This window comes from Myotis daubentonii, chromosome 2 (assembly GCF_963259705.1).
Source record: "Myotis daubentonii chromosome 2, mMyoDau2.1, whole genome shotgun sequence".
Taxonomy (NCBI): Eukaryota; Metazoa; Chordata; class Mammalia; order Chiroptera; family Vespertilionidae; genus Myotis; species Myotis daubentonii.
Genome location: NC_081841.1, coordinates 128627018 through 128643849, shown reverse-complemented (window position 1 = coordinate 128643849; position 16832 = coordinate 128627018). Strand labels below are relative to the sequence as shown.

Sequence of the window (16832 nt, the reverse complement as noted above, 5' to 3'; positions counted from 1 at the left end):
CTTGGCTACATATTGCTCTTTCTGTAATTTGAGAGGAGCATGGTCCAGTAGTTAAAATCATGGGCTCTGAAGGTATACAGACTAGATTCAAGTCCTAGGTTTGCTTCTTGCTGTGTGTGGCCTCAAGCAAGTTGCTTAATTTATTCCTGCCTCAGTTTCCTCATCTGTAAAATGGAGATGATCAAAATACTTTCCAAGGTGTTTGAAGGATTAAATGTAAAAGATGAGCCAGCGACACATAGCAAAGCTTCAATAAATATTAGTAATTATTTATTTTGTTTACTGAGCACCTACTATATGCCAACCATAGTATTGGCTGATAATTTAGCAGTGAATAAGAAAGATAAAGCCCCCATGAAGCTTACTTTCTAGTGACAGATACAACAATTTCAGATGGTGGTAGGGACTATGAAGAAAAGATAAGGTGTGGAAAAGTGGGGAGCTCCTTTAGACAAGAGACAGGAGGTCATGGGATGCTGGGGTCCAACCCCAGCAGGTCTAGGGGTCCCCAAAGGTGTGGACGGAGTTGGCGAAGAAGGACTGACGCAGAGGCAGCATTCAGTTGACCAGCATGGTTGGGTTCTCTCGCCTGGTTCTATCTAGGATCTCCAGTCAGGTTCTGTGTCCATGATCTCTTGCTAGGTTCTCCAGCCAGGTTCTCCAGGTTCTCCAGCCAGGTTCTGTAGCCATGTTTCCTCATTAGGTTCTCCAGCCAGGTTCTGTCCAGGTTCTCCAGCCAGGTTCAGTCACCAGGTTCTAGTCAGGTTCTCTTGCCATGTTCTACCCAGGTTCTGTAGCCAGGTTATGTCTCTAGGTTCTTCAGCCAGGTTCTCTCTAGGTTCTCCAGCCAAGTTCAGTCACCAGGTTCTAGTCAGGTTCTCTTGCCATGTTCTAGCCAGGTTCTGTAGCCAGGTTCTGTCTCTAGGTTCTTCAGCCAGGTTCTCTCTAGGTTCTCCAGCCAAGTTCTGTAGCCAGGTTCTGTCCAGGTTCTCCTGACATGTTCTGTCTAGGTTCTCCAGCCAATTTCTGTAGCCAGGTTCTGTCCAGGATCTTTTGCCAGGTTCTGTTTAGGTTCTCTTGCCAGGTTCTGTAGCCATGTTCTCTCGCTAGGTTCTCCAGCCAGGTTCAGTCGCCAGGTTCTGAGGCCAGGTTCTGTGACCAGGTTCTATCCAGGTTCTCCTGCCATGTTCTGTCTAGGTTCTCCAGCCAAGTTCTGTAGCCAGGTTCTGTCCAGGATCTTTTGCCATGTTCTCTCGCTAGGTTCTGTGTCCATGGTGTTTTTTTTATTGCAGCTATATCACTCTTCATTTCTTGATTCTTACATAAGTTGTTGATATTTTCATCCAACCGGTTTATGAACTGTATGACCCTTATTCGGAAATCTTTTTCTCAAATATTGCATGCTTCTGTTTCACTTAGCTGCTTTTCTGGCGATTCCTCTTTTTCTTTCCTTTGGAGGTTTCTTTTTTCTACCCATTTTTGGTCTCACTGACTGATCTAGATGTCAAGTCATGCAGGGGCTGCTCCTTGGGTGGCAGTGGCTCCTTGGGCTGTGGTTGCTCCTTGGGCAGTCATGGAAGTGGCTGTTCCTCAGTTGGCAGCGTCTCCTCTGGTGGGTGTTGTTCACAGCAGTGATGTCTCCTCTGGCTGGTGGGGGAGGCTGCTCACACAACTGCTGTTCCTTGGATGGGGGTGGGATGATCACGAGGCTGCTGCTCCTCGGATGGTGGCGGGCTGCGCACAGTTGCTGCTCATTGGATGAGGGTGGGCTGCTCATGTGGCTGCTGCTCCTTGGACGGAGGCAGACAGCTCATGTGGCTGCTGCTGCTTGGATCAGGGCTGGCTGCACACTGCTGCTGTTCCTCAGATGGCACGGGCTGCTTGTGAGGCTGCTGCTTCTTGGACAGGGGCAGGTTGCTGGCAGGGCTGCTGATCCTCGTATGGGTGTGGGCTGCTCGAGCAGCTGCTGTTCCTTGGAAGGGGGATGGGAGACGGGCTGCTTGTGTGGCTGCTGCTCCTTGGGCTGGAGTGAGCTGCACGTGTGGCTGCTTCTCCTTGGACAGGGGCAGGCCACTCACCCAGCTGCTGCTCCTCAGACCAGTGCGGGCTGTGCAGGGCTGCCGCTCCTCAGACATGGGCGGTCTGCTCATGTGCAGCTGCTGCTCCTTGGACCGGGGCAGGCTGCTCAGGCAGCTGCTGCTCCTCGGGTGGGAGTGAGCTGCACATGCGGCTGCTGCTCCTTGGACGGGGGCGGGCTGCTCACCCAGCTGCTGCTCATCGGACAGGGGCAGGCCATGTGAGGCTTCTGCTCTTAGGCTTGGGGTGGGCTGCTTGTGGGGCTGCTGCTTCTTGGACAGGAGCAGGCTGCTCACGTGTCTGCTGCTCGCTTGGTTGCAGTACCCTGGGCTAAAGTGTTGGGCCGGTCAGAGGGGAGCATGCTTCAGAACTCACAGGGGCCTGCGCCTGGGGTAGCTACAGACTCGTTGACCGTGGGACCTCAGCCAAGGTAGCATGTCCTTGGCAGGGATGGCTGTGGAGTCCCAGGTGTTATCTGAGGGCACCCTGGGTGGAGGCGAGGCTGGGATCCCAGTTACAGCAGCTCTCCCCTTCAAAAAGGCTAGTCCTTTGATGATGAGCCAGCCTCCCAGTACTGTTTGCAATGGTAGCAGAGGCTGCCTAGTTAGGCGAGCTTGGTTAGCCTGCCCCCGAAGGTCCTGGGGGATCTAACTGTGCCTCACTCACACACATACACCCCCCCCCCCCCATGAACACACACTTCTCTTTTGCTACCTCACTCACTCACACTCTCTCCCTCACTGCTGCCTTCTTCCTGCCTCTGTAGTTGGGTCTGGGGTGTTATTGACCCATTCGTGGATGGAGTTTCCTCTCCAGGTGTCTGGTTATGTGGCTCGCTCTCTAGCATCTGGCCAGACAGGATAAAATTCACCTTGACAAGACACCATACAAAGGGAACAAAGCACGTATGTACTCACGACACCAATAACCCCACTATAAGTAACCACCTCTCCAAGAGAATTAGGAGAGAAAAAAGAGAGCACAAATGATATCAAAGAGAGAGGAAAAGATAAGAGAGAAAAGAAAAAGAGAAAGGAGCTCCTCCCACCCGTGGAGCAGCAGCCGCCTGAGCAGCCTGCCCCGGTCCAAGGAGCAGCAGCTGCACATGAGCAGACCGCCTGTGTCCGAGAAGCGGCAGCCCTGCACAGCCTGCACTGGTCTGAGGAGCAGCAGTTGGGTGAATGGCCTGACCCCGTCCAAGGAGCAGCAGCCACACAAGCAGAACCAATAGATAAACCAAAAAAATACAAACACCAAACACCCAGCAAAGAGGGTGGGGGCAGAATCTGTAGAGGCTGAGCTTATATACAGAAAATAGGTTAAAAATTGGATGAATATGGGGAGGACCTCAGTTCAGTATAGAAGAAGTAGAAAGGGGATGGGTGGATAAGAAGAAAGAGAATAAGAAGAAAATATTAGTAATAAATTTACCAAAAAATTGATTTCAAAAATGGTATAAAAAATAGCAAATAAAAATAAAATAAAATAGAGTGATGGAAAAATAATGCAAAAAGAAATAGAAAATAAAGCAACAAACAAAAACAGGAAAACAAAGAAAAAAGAAAAAAGATAACAAAATAATAAAACATAAAAATGAAAAAGTGAAGTGATGTTCCTTTGGCTGGCTTAAGATCCCAGTCTTCTGTACTGTACTGTTTCTCAGATCCCTGTTGCTGGGACTGAAGGTCTCTAGGCCAGTCCCTGTGGACTCTCAGGGACTATTTAGATTTTTTAAAAATACTTTGTAACCTTCAGGGTGTAGTCTGGGTGTGGCTATATTAGTTGCCTGGATACTGGAGGGAGGGGCTATCTCTTCAGGACAAAATGGCTGCCCAGGTCTTGGGCTCAGGTATGACTCAGCACCAGACTTGCTGCCACTTCTCCTGGACCCCCTTCTCTCCCCAGCCTCTCCCAGACTCCACAAGTCCGCACCTTCTCCCTCACCTCAGCCATGGGTAAGTGTCCATATCTGAAAGGTCCTAAGAAGAAAGGTCAGTGAAGAAAGGCTCAGGCCACGGAGAAGGGAAAGACTGCACCTCTGTGAGTTCCTCTCCTGCCGGCATTGCGCTGTCTGGTCAGCCCTTCAGGTTGCCCTCTCTGGCTTCAGCCTTTTGTGACTCTGGACCCAGATCTAGAATCCCCTGCTGTCCAGCAGTCCTGTGTACCTTCTTTCCACAGTCAGAGGCTGTGCCTGTCCCCAGGGACACGGCTTGGTGCTGTGCAGATTCCCTCTGACCCTCTGGGCTCAGAGCTCTGGCAGACTCTCCTGCCCAGATCCTTCATTTTACCTTTCTCCAGGGATCCTCTGCCCATCCCGGCTGCAAACTGTCTCACCCACTGAGTCTCCTTCGCCAATTCAGGTTGGATGTTATTCGTTTCAGCTGCTCATTCTATTTGCTCCTGGACAAGGCTGGGGACACGTCCGTCTATTCCACTGCCATTTTGTCTCTCCTCACAAGTCCTCTGCTATTGTCATTTTTTAAAAAAATCCTCACTGAGGATATATTTTTACTGATTTTTTAGAGGAAGAGAGGAGAGAGAGAGAGAGATAGAGAGAGAGAGAGAGAGAGAGAGAACATCACTGTGAGAGAAATATCAATTGGTTGCCTTCTGTTCGTGCCCTGACCAGGGATCAAATCAGGCCAGGGCTCTTGTCATTTTTTAAAATTTAACAATCTACAGAAAAAGAGATCATTGTCCCTGACTAAATCATCAGGTATTGCATATTTTTTAAAATTCTTGTGGCACACTTGTTGAAAATTGCTGTGCTAATACAATGATGTGACTATATTTAAACTTACTTCCAACAATGACGAGTAGTTTTGTTTCATTATATGAGCATTAAGTACAGGGTAGGAGTCCACCAAGGCATTGGCATTGGATAGATCTTGAGTCAAATCCCAGCACTCCCTTTCACTAAGAGATTTATGTCACTATCTTATCTGAAAAAATGAGGGATAGCTTACCAACTTCCACAAGCTATTGTGAGACTAAAATAATGTTATTTATAGACTCCCAAAGTGCCTTGAAGTCCCTGAGTAGGGCTTTGCTCCCTCTTAATAATATAAATGGTTGTTTGGTGGCTCTCGCCCCCAGAGGAATAAAGCATTGGGAGAGCTTATTCACAACTATATTCTCAGGAGCTCTATAATTGTTGACAGATGACAGTTTTTCTCAACACAGTGCCTGGTGTATGGTATAGGCTTGGTAAATAATAGCTCTTATTAACATCCAGCTCAAACTGATAAAAACAGGGAAGCATTGCTAGTCAACAAAAAACTCTCTATTGAGAACTTTGACCTCAGAAACTTACTCAGAAAATAAGTAGACTCCATGGAAGAGGAATGAGTGTTGTGGTTTCTGTTGCTATCTCCAAGCAAAGAAGTAGGGGATTCAAAGACTCAACTTCTACCAGTCTCACAGACCACAAGGAAATGAGTTTCTTCCCCTAGTTCTTGTCCTTGAAACTCAACCTCATCAGTGAATCCAAATGAACAAGATACCAACTGCTGAGTGGGAGGCAATATCATCTATGGCAAGAGGCCTAGCCCTTTCCCAGCAAGGTGTTACTTTTGATTTCCTTCAAGTGTGATCAAGGTGGGTGAAGTGGCAGCTGTTGGAAGGCTGGGTGAGGTGTGGGCTGGCTGAGTCAGTGCTGGCAAGGTTCCCCTTGGGAAATTCCCATGGAGAGGGGGAAGGGTGACAGTTGTCAGCTGAGAAATTAATCAGGCATGACTTCAAGATCAATGGATAGATTATAATCTGCCCATGGAAAGGCTTGGGTGTAATTAATGGCTGGGGTGGAAGTGAGCTCCTACGAATGGAATGAAGTCCTTAACCTTGGCCCTCTCTGTGTCCAATTGACATTATTTGCCACCTCTCTAGCTCACTAGAACAAATAAAATGAAATAAAAGATACATATTTTAAAAAACTGAAAAAGTATTTATGAAGTAGACAAATGAAATCTATATATATAAAAAGCTAGTGACCAGACCAACAGAATGACTGGAATGACCAGAACAACTGGTTGCTATGACACCCACTGTGGCCAGCCAACTGGCCCGATCGGGGATGGGGCCGGCCAACCTCCCATGGCCCCTCCCCCCATCGGCCCAGCCCCAATCAGCCCCAATTAGAGTGGGCTGGCTGGACCTGACCCATGCAAGAATTCGTGCACCGGGCCTCTAGTCTATAATAATAAAAGTGTAATATGCTAATTAGACCGGATGTCCTTCTGGATGACCTTCTGGACGAAGCCGGGGCTGTGAAGGAAGCCTGGGTCCCATGTGCCAGATGGAAGCCAGTGCGGGCAGCCAGGGGAAGAGAGGCCTACTCTTGCATGAATTTTGTGCATTGGGCCTCTAGTATTATATAAAAGAACTGGGTAGATTTTCATGTTGTGTTACTTTTATAAGCAAAAAATACATAATTAAATTACTATTGAAAGATATTCAAGCATGGCATCGTTATTATTATCATTTTCCTACACTTTGCAAGGAGCAGATTCCCCCATTTTAGGAGACAGAGCCCCACTCAAGGAATTGGCATCCTTTGGTGATTCCTACTTGATTAGCCATGTTGCCTGAGGGCAACAGATCCCAAAATAGCAAAATAATACAAGAAGCCACCCAATAATAAAAAAAAAGTGTCTTGGAGACATTTATGTTTTACTTTTTATTGTTTAAAGTATTACATGTCTCCATTTTTCCTGATTGACCCCCACCAGCCACTCCCACCCTTGAGGGCAAGCCCCACCACCCCAGTGTCTGTGTCCATTGTCTTGGAGACATTTTAAACTTCCTTCCATATCCTCATGTTTAAAATAAACATGCATTTCAAGTTCTTAACCCAAGTCCTAAAGACAGGCTGATAAATAAATTTGCATAAAAGGAGAAATGGGTCGTAACTAGTTTGGCTCAGTGGACAGTGCATCAGCCTGCACACTGAAGGGTCCCGGGTTTGATTCTGGTAAAGGACACATACCTCGGTTGCAGGCTCCTCCCTGGCCAGGGGAACATTCAGGAGGCAACCAATGGATGTGCTTCTCTCACATTGACATTTCTCTCTGTCTTTCCCTCTCTCTTCCACTCTCTCTAAAAACCAGTGGAAAAATATCCTTGGGTAAGGATTACAAAATAATCTACACTAATAAAAGAGAAACATGCAAATTGGTGTCACTCCGCTACCCTTCCCATTGGCTAATCAGGGCGATATACAAATTAACTGCCAGCCAAGATGGCGGCTGGCAGCCAGGCAGCTTGAAGCGAACATGAGGCTTGCTTGCTTCAGTGACGGAGGACTCCAAAGTTCCCCGCCTGCCGGCCTCTGAGCTTGCAGTTTGAAACATTGCTACAAATATAGAACCTAAACAAAACCCCAGAAACCTGCTTTTAGCCAGCCGGGATCTCAGGGCAGGAGTTGAAACAGTGTTTCGATTATAGAACCCAAAGGAACCAGATACCTGCTTTCAGCAGCCGAGGCCTAAGAGCTGGAGCCAAGCCTCAGAGCTAAAGCTGGCCCAGAATAAAAAAAAAAGAAAAAAAAGGAGCACTTGGGAGCTTCAGTCACCAGCCAGCCTGAAAACAGCCCTCAGCCGCTCACCCAGACTGGCCAGGCACCCCAGTGGGGACCCCCACCCTGAAGGGTGTGTGACCAGCTGCAAACAGCCATCATCCCCTCATCCAGGCTGGCCAGGCACCCCAGTGGGGACCCCCACCCTGATCCAGGACACCCTTCAGGGCAAACCAGCCGGCCCCCACCCGTGCACCAGGCCTCTATCCTATATAGTAAAAGGGTAATATGCCTGCCAGCACCAGGATCAGCGGAGCCGCGAGGCCTCCCGGCACCGGGATCAGCATGACGGGGGCAGCGCTCAAACCCCCTGATCACCCTGCGGCTCTGTTTGTGACAGGGGGTGGGGCCACAACCTCCCTATCGTCCCTGCTCTGTTCGTGACAGGGGAAGGCACCCCAACCCTCTGATCAGCACTGCTCTGTGTGTGACAGGGGGGAGCTCCCCAACCCCCTGATCACCCTGCTGCTCTGTGCCTGATAGGGGCAAGGTCCCCAGCCCCCTGATCGCCCTGCTGCTCTGTGTGTGACAGGGTGCGGTGCCCCAACCCCCTGATCGGCCCTGCTCTGTGTGTGACAGGGTGCGGCACCCCAACTCCCCCCCCCCCCACGGGCCCTGATCTGTGTGTGACGGGGTAGAGCCATAACCTCCCCATCGGCCCTGCCCTGAGTGTGACAGTGGCGGCGCCCCAACCCGCTGATCCACCCTGCTCTGTGTGTGACAGGGGGTGGTGCCCCAACTCCCCTATCAGCCCTACTCTGTGAGTGACAGGGGGCAGCGCCCCAACCCCCTGATTGGCCCTGCTCTGTGAGTGACTGGGGGTGGCGCCGCAACCTTCCCATCTGTGACTGACTGTGACAGGGGGCGGTGCCCCAACCCCCCAATCGGCCCTACCCTGAGCATGACTGAGGGTGGCATCGCAACCTCCCAATCCACCCTGCTCTGTGCATGACAGGGGGCGGCACCCCAACTCCCCAATCGGCCCTGCTCTGAGCCCAACCAGGGGCTGCACCTAGGGATTGGGCTTGCCCTCTGCCACCCGGGAGCAGGCCTAAGCCAGCAGGTCGTTATCTCCTGAGGGGTCCCAGACTGCGAGAGGGCACAGGCCGGGCTGAGGGACCCCCCTCCCCCCGAGTGCACAAATTTTTGTGCACCAGGCCTCTAGTCTATATAATAAAAAGCCATGGTCGTAACGACCGAAGGCTCAACCAGACTGGAAGTCAGTGCACTGACTGGGGCTGCTGCAGGCACCCTGACCCAGCACTGACTGCCTAGGGAGCTGTGGATCAGGCCCGGAGAGAGGCCTGCAGAGACAGAGGCAGCATCTGATCCGTAGCCTCTGTGGCAGCTGTTGATCAGAACTTGCCTCTCTTTCTTTCCCAGCCTGGCCAACAGCTGCCTCCATTTCTCTCCAGGCCTCCACCAGGCTGCTGATCAGCCCCACCTTTTTGATCAGGCCACGTTGATAGACCCAGAGATGCTGACTGGCATAGAAACTGACCAATCAGAACCAAATCTGGGTCAACTGTGAGGAGCCAATTGCTGCCTAGGAGGTGGAGCTTTTGACACTGACTGGCATAGAAACTGCCCAATCAGAATGAAATTGGCTGGCAGAGGAGGGCAGTTAGGGGCGATCAGGCAGGCAGGTAAGTGAGTGGTTAGGAGCCAGCGGTCCCAGATTGTGAGAGGGGTGTCCGACAGCCAGTTTAGGCCTGATCCCACAGGAATCAGGCCTAAATCGGCAGTTGGACATCCCCTGAGGGGTCCCCAATTGGAGTGGGTGCAGGCTGGGCTGAGGGAAACCCCCCCTCCCCCACCACACACACACTCCGTGCACGAATTTCGTGCACTGGGCCTCTAGTCTATATATATAAAAGGCTAAGCGACTGGCTGTGGAGGGACCATGAGAGGTTGGCTCCAGGGCATGTCCGGCCTGTCTTGCCCAATCCCACCCCGCTGGTCACTTTCTGATTAATTTCTTTTCAATGTGCATGAATCTATGCACTGGGCCTCTAGTAATAATAATAATAAAAGAGGAGAAATGGGTAGAAGTTGAGGGTGATGTGTGACTCAGTGAAAGAAATCTAGCAAGAAGGACTCATTCCTCCCAGAAAAAGATAAACTCCTAGGGAACACTTCTACAACATGGCTCTTGCCTTCTGGTTGGATGACTGCAGTGACGTCAACAAAGGACTATTTCCCAGGGCAGGAGAATAGACAGGTTTTTATTAATAATGATTTTCATTTTATAAGACATCAGCTGTATGCTAGATAGTTTCTATGCATTATTTCTAACCCTCAAAACAAGTCCCAGTTTAAAAATGAGATTGAGAGGGCACAAATGACATATAAGATCATTATGCTTATATTTATTATACTTATGAAAGATCACTGTACTGATAAATGAAAGGTGGTTTGAACCCAGGCCTGCTTGTTCTGACAGCTCACTCCTCCTTTAGTCATGCTTGAGGTCATCCCCAGGGAAACCCAGACTGGGTGGTACTGCTCGCCTTGCAGAAGGAGCATAATCAGGCGGGTCCAGCCAGGCTTTTTTGCAGGCTGGGCAATGCTTCTCTAAACTAGGACACTTAAACTGCCAGAAGTCAATATTGAACTAGACAACCCCTTATTTTAGCTCCTATCTAGAAAAATTAACATTTAAAAAACAGACATGAAAAAATATTTTTTTAGCTTTTATTATGGAAAATTTCAAACACACACAAAAGTTAAGAAAGTGGTACAAATCAATCCATGGCTTGGCTCCAACTGCTATAAGCATTTTGCCATTCTTGTTTCATCTATCTCTCATATATTCTGGAGTATTTTAAGCCAATCCCAGACCTTATATTATTTTACCTGTAAATATTTCAGTATTAATTCTAATACATAAAAACTTAAATTTAACAAGACAACAGGTCCACTATCACCCCTAAGCAAAGTATTAATAATTCCATAATATTATTTCTTAGTATATTCAATGGTCCTGCATTGTATTCAAAATGACTTCTTAAAGTTGGTTTATTGAATTCAGTTCACACATTACAGAGTTTGGGCATTTCAGTCCTATGTAATTTCTTTTTTGAAAAATATATTTTATAAATAAAGGAACGTTACTACTGGGTGGTCCAAGGCGTTCCTCTCACAGTGAGTGCAGGAAGACAGAACCACCCAAGCAAAGAAAACTACATTATGGAGCAACGTCCTTCATGTAGGCTGCAATCACTTCAGTGTTATGAGCTGATTTTTGTCACTGCTGCAGGCACAGAGTGGATTTTCATTGAAATGAATAATATGTGAACCCATGAGGAAATCAAAATGTGTGTGGAAAGAGTGAGAAGTGAACATTGTGATAGTCCATAAGTGAACAGTTCAATAGTCCATATGGTTGTTCTGAAGTAAAGAACTGTTATTTAAACTAATATAATACTGAGTGTCAACTGTCATTGAAAAAAAATTTTTTTTAAAAAAGATTAAAAAAAAAAAGAACTGTTATTTAAAATAAATATATGGCCCGAGCCAGTTTGGCTCAGTGGATAGAGCATTGGCCTGTGGACCAAAGGGTCCTGGGTTTTATTCTGGTTGAGGGCACGTACCTCGGTTGCAGTCTCCTTCCGGGCCCTGGTTGGAGTTCATGCAGGAGGCAACCAATCGATGTGTTTCTCTCACATTGACATTTCTCTGTCTTTCCTTCTCTCTTTCATTATCTCTAAAAATCAGTGGAAAAATATCCTTGGGTGAGGATTTAAAAAAATTAATTAAAATAAATATATGTGGCACTAAGGATAATTGCAAACTATCAATTGAATTATAAAAATACTTTATTTTTAAAATTTATTTTACAATTATAGTTGACATACAATGTTATGTCAGTTTTGGGTATACAACATAATGATTAGACATTTATATACCTTATGAAAAGATCACCCCGATAAGTCTAGTATCCACCTGATAGCATACATAGTTATTACCATATTATTGACTATATGCCTATGCTGTATTTTACATCCCCATGACTATTTTGATAACTGGGGATTTGTACATCTTAGTCCATTCACCTTTGTCATCTGTCCCCAAAACCTTTCCCATCTGGCAAACATTAATTTGTTCTCCATATCTGAGTATGTTTCTGTTTTGTTTGTTCCTCATATAGGTGAAATCATATGGTATTTGTCTTTCTCTGTCTAACTTATTTTACTTAGCATCATACCCTCTAGATCCACCCATGTTGTCACAAATGATATTTTTTTTATGGCCTAGTAATATTCCATGGTATATATATACCACTTATTCTTTACCCATTCATCTATCAGTGGACACTCAAGTTACTCTCATATCTTGGCTATTGTACATAATGCTGCAATGAACAAAGGGAAGCGTATATCTTCTCAAATTAGTGTTTTGGTTTCTTCAAACCAATATATAAAATTGAATTGCTGGGTCATAAAGTAGGTCTCTTTTTTATTTTTTAAAGGACCTCCATACTGTTTTTTAAAGTGGCTACACCAATTTACAATCCCATGAGCAGCAGGCAAAGATTCCCTTTCACATCACCCTCACCAACACTTATTTGTTGATTTACCAATATCTCGTTGAGGTTTTAATTTGCATTTCCTTAATGTTTAGTAATGTTGAGCATCCTTTCATTTGTCTGTTGGCTTTTGGTATGTCCTCTTTGGAGAGATGTCTATTCAGATTCTCTGCCCATTTTTAAATCAGATTATTATTATTATTTTTTTGTCTTAAGCTATGTGAGTTCCTAATATATTTTGGATATTAACCCCTTGTTGATGTATCACTAGCAAGTAACTTCTCCCATTCAGTAGGTTGTCTTTTTGTTGATGATTTCCTTCACTGTGAAAAATTTTTAATTTGATGTAGTCCCATTTGTTTACTGTTTTCATTTGTTTCCCTTACCCAAGGAGACATATCCAAATAAATATTCTTAAAAGTGATGTCAAAAAGTTTACTGCTTGTGTTTTTTCCTAGGAGTTTCAGGGTTTGGGGTCTTACATTTTAAGTATTCAATCCATTTTTAGTTTTTTTTTTGTATATGGTATAATAAATTGGTCATTTAATTTAATTTATTTTTTAATGTATCTACTCAGTTTTCCCAACACCATTTATAAGAGTCAATCATATGTTCTTGACTCATTTCTCATACTTTAATTGGCCAAATAGGCACAGGTTTATTTCTGGGCTCTATTCTGCTCTATTAATTGATGTGTCTGTTTTGATGTCAGTACCATGTTGTTTTGAGTACTATAGCAATGTAATATAATTTGATATCAGGTAGTATGATATCTCTAAATTTGTTCTTCTTTCTCAAGATTGCTATTCAGGATCTTTTTTGGTACCATTTAAATTTTAAGATGGTATGTTCTAGTTCTACAAAAAAAAATGCCATTAGTATTCTTAAAATAATTTATTTTTAAATGTTATTTTCCAATTACAATTTACATGCAATATTATTTGCATTAGTTTTAGGTGTACAGCTAGTGGTTAGACATTTAGATAACTTATGAAGTGATCACCCTGATAAGTCCAGTACCCCCCTGGTACCATACATAGTAATTACAATATTACTGACTATATTCCCTATGCTGTACTTAACACCTCCATGACTATTTTGTAACTACCAATTTGTATTTCATAATCCCTTCATCTTTTTTACCCAGCCCCCCAGAACCCCTCTCCTTTGGCAACCATTAGTCTGTTCTTTGTATCTGAGTCTGTTTCTATTTTGTTTGTTTGTTTCTTTAATTTGTTCTTTAGATTCCACATATAAATGAAATCATATGACATTTGTCTTTCTCTGATTGATATATTTCACTTAGCATGATACCCTATGGGTCCATCCATATTGTCTCAAGTGGTAATATTTCATTCTTTTATCTGGCCAAGTAATATTCCATTCTATATATATGTACCACCGTTTTTAATGCACTCGTCTATTTTTTTTTCTCCTCACCCGAGGATGTTTTTCCATTGATTTTGAGAGAGAGTGGAAGAGAGAGAGGGAAAGACAGAGAGAAACATTGATGTGAGAGAAACACATTGATAGGTTGCCTCCTGCACACACCCTGACCAGGGCCCAGGCTGGGAAGGAGCCTGCAACCGAGGTATGTGCCCTTGACCAAAATTGAACCTGGGACCTTTTGGTCTACAGGCCGATGCTCTATTCACTGAGCCAAACCAGCTAGGGCTCCACTCATCTATTGATGAGCACTTGGGTTGCTTCCATACCTTGGCTATTGTAAAGAACATTGCAATGACATAAGGGTGCATATATTCTTTCAATTTAGTGTTTTGGGTTTCTTTGGATATATACCCAGAACTAGAATTGCTGGGTCATGAGACAGTCTCATTTTTTATTTTTTTGAGTAACCTCCATACTATTTTCCATAGTAGCTGGACCAATCTGCATTCCCACTATAGTGTATAAGGGTTCCCTTTTCTGCACATCCTCACCATCACTTGTTTTGATTTATTGATTACAGACATTCTGACAGGAGTGAGCTGATATCTCATTGTGGTTTTAATTTGCATTTCTCTGATGATTAGTGACATTGAGATCATTTCATAGGTCTATTGGTCATCTGTATGTCCTCTTTGGAGAAGTGTCTGTTCAGGTCCTCTGCAGACTTTTTAATTAAATTACTTATATTTTTAAAAGTTAAGTTGTATGAGTTCCTTATAAATTTTGGATATCAACTCCTTATTGGATGTATTATTGGCAAATTTCTTCTTCCATTCAGTAGGTGGTCTTTTTGTCTTATTGATGGCTTACTTTGCTGTGCAAAAACTTTTTAGTTTGATGTAGTCCCATTTGTTTGTTTTTTGTTTTGTTTCCCTTGCCTGAAGAGATATGTCAAAAAAAGTATTGCTTAGTGTCAGAGATTTTACTGCCTATGTTTTCTTCTAGGAGTTTTCTGGGTATTTTGATAGGGATTATATTTAATAACTACATTGCTTTTACTAGTATGGACTTTTTATCTATGTTAATTTTTCCTATCCATGAGCATATGTCCTTCCATTTATTTGTATCTTCTTTGATTTCTTTCTTCAATTTCATAGTTTTCTGAGAACAGATATTTTGCCTCCTTGGTTAAATTTATTCATGGATATTTTATTATTTTAGATGCAATTATAAATAGGATTGTTTTCTTAATTTCTCTTTCTGATAGTTCATTATTAGTGTATAAAGTGCAATCGATTTCTGTACATTAATTTTGCATTCTTTTACTGAATTCTTTTATCAGTTCTAATAGTATTTTTGGTGGACTCTTTAGAGTTTTCTATATAGCAGTATGTCACCTGCAAATAATGACTGTTTTCTTTTTTCCAATTTGGCTGCCTTTTATTCCTTTTTCTTTTCTGATTACTCTGGCTAGGACTTCCAATACTATGTTGAATAAAAGTAGTGAGAGTAGACATCCTTATCTTGTCCCTGATTTTAAAGAAAAAACTTTTGGCTTTTCACCATTGATTATGATATTAACTGTGGGCTTGTCATATATGGCCTTTATCATGTTGAGGTGTGTTCCCTCTATTCTCACTTTGTTGAGAGTTTTTATCATAATGGATGTTATATTTTGTCAAATGTTTTTCCACATCTATTAATATGATTATATAATTTATTTTTCATTTTGTTTATGTGCTGTATCACAATAATTGATTTGCAAATATTGAACCAAACTTACATCCCAGGAATAAACCACACTTGATTATGGTACATAATCTTTTAATGTATTGCTGAATTCAGTTTGAAAATATTTTGTTGAGGATTTTTGCATCTATGTTCATCGAGAATATTGGCCCATAATTTTTTTGTAGTGTCTTTGTCTGGTTTTGTTATCAGGGTAATGCTGGCCTTATAAAATGAGTTTTCCCTCCTCTACAATTTTTTGGGACTAGTTTGAGAAGAATAGGTATTAATTCTTCTTTGCATGTTTGCTAAAATTCACCTGTGAAGCCATCTGACACAAGACTTTTGATTGTTGGGAGCTTTTTGACGACTGATTTGATTTGGTTAGTAGTTACCTGTCTGTTCAATTTTTGTTTTTTCCTGATTCAGTATAGGAAAATTGTATGCTTCTTGAAATGTATCCATTTCTTCCAGACTGTTTAATTTCCTGGCATAAAATTATTCATTGTATTTTCTTATATTCCTTTGTGATTCTGTGGTGCTGGTAGTCTCCACTGTCATTTCTGATTTTATTTATTTGGACCATCTCTCTTTTTGTCTTAATGAATCTGGCTATCAATTTGCTTATCTTTTTAAGGTACCAGCTCTTGGTGTTATTGATCTTTTCTATTATTATTTTTACCCTATTTTGTTTATTTCCACTTTGATATTTATTATTTTCTTCCTTCTACTCATTCTTGGCTTTGCTTATTCTTTTTCTAGTTCCTGGAGATGCAAGATAAGATTGTTTACTTGAGATTTTTCTTGTTTCTTGAGGTAGGCTTGTGTTGCTATAAATTACCCTCTTAAAACTGCTTTGGCTGTGACCCATAGATTTTTGAGTTGCTGTTTTTATTTTCATTTGTCTCAAAATAGGTATCTTTTGTTTTCTTCTTTGAGCTCATGTGTTTGTGTATTTTTTGGCTTTCTACTTATAATTGATTTCTACATTCATACTATTTTGATTGGAGAAAATGCTTGATATGATTTCAATCTTCTTAAATATATTGAGACTGGTTTTATGGCTTAATATCTGGTTCCAGCCCTGGCCAGTGTGGTTTAGTTGGTTGGAGCATCATCCTATACACTAAAACGTGGCAGGTTCTATCCCTGGTCGGGGAGCCTACAGAAGGCAACCAATTGCTGTTTCTCTCTCACATCAATGTCTCTCTGTCTCCCTTCTTCCTCTCTCTCTCAAATCAATGGAAACATGTCCTCAGGTGAGGATTTAAAAAAGAAAAGAAAAGAAAAGAAAAGAAAGTGTTTCATGAGCTCTTGAAAATAATGTATATTCTGCTGCTTCTGGGTGAATGTTCTAAAAATACCAATTAAGTCCATTTGGTCTAATGTGTCATTACAGGCTTCTATTTCCTTGTTTTTCTGTCTAGACCAGTGATGGCGAACCTTTTGAGCTCGGCGTATCAGCATTTTGAAAAACCCTAACTTAACTCTGGTGCTGTATCACATATAGAAATGTTTTTTATATTTGTAACCATAGTA

At 43.4% G+C, this 16832-nt stretch overlaps 1 long non-coding RNA gene across 1 annotated transcript in view; it reads left to right on the top strand.

The window, feature by feature from the left end:
* Positions 1-599: 599 nt before the first annotated feature.
* Positions 600-16832, top strand: part of LOC132228315 (uncharacterized) — a 209461-nt gene continuing 193228 nt past the window's right edge. The window contains exons 1-3 of the long non-coding RNA XR_009451322.1: positions 600-616; positions 1061-1123; positions 1163-1274. This is a non-coding gene — a long non-coding RNA (uncharacterized LOC132228315). The remainder of the gene's footprint in view (positions 617-1060; positions 1124-1162; positions 1275-16832) is intronic.